The following is a 360-nucleotide window of genomic DNA, read 5'->3' as shown; positions in this document are numbered from 1 at the left end:
ATGGATGGAAATGATGTTATCACTGATATGTTGTTTATTGGAGAAGGAGGTGGGCACCTATGCAAGTATGGGAAAGGAATATAGAGGGAACATTGGGCTCTGGAGGGAGGAAGAGAGAGAAAGGATCCTGAGGATAAATTGTATTGATTATTGTCACTGTCTTTGTGATTGTTAAATGTTTATGTTGTGAAAGTGTTGTTGTGTTATGATATGTCATGTACGAGGCTGTTATGATACAAGGAGGTCTAAAGTGATACTGAGAAGACCCCCTGGATTGTATTTTGGCTCAGTGGAGAAAACATTGCTGGTGAGCCAGGGAGAATATTGAATAAGAAACCGGGAACATAAATGGAGTAACGG

The sequence above is a fragment of the Meleagris gallopavo genome, chromosome 14, assembly GCF_000146605.3.
Source record: "Meleagris gallopavo isolate NT-WF06-2002-E0010 breed Aviagen turkey brand Nicholas breeding stock chromosome 14, Turkey_5.1, whole genome shotgun sequence".
In the NCBI taxonomy this organism is placed as follows: domain Eukaryota; kingdom Metazoa; phylum Chordata; class Aves; order Galliformes; family Phasianidae; genus Meleagris; species Meleagris gallopavo.
This window is presented reverse-complemented; position numbering follows the sequence as displayed.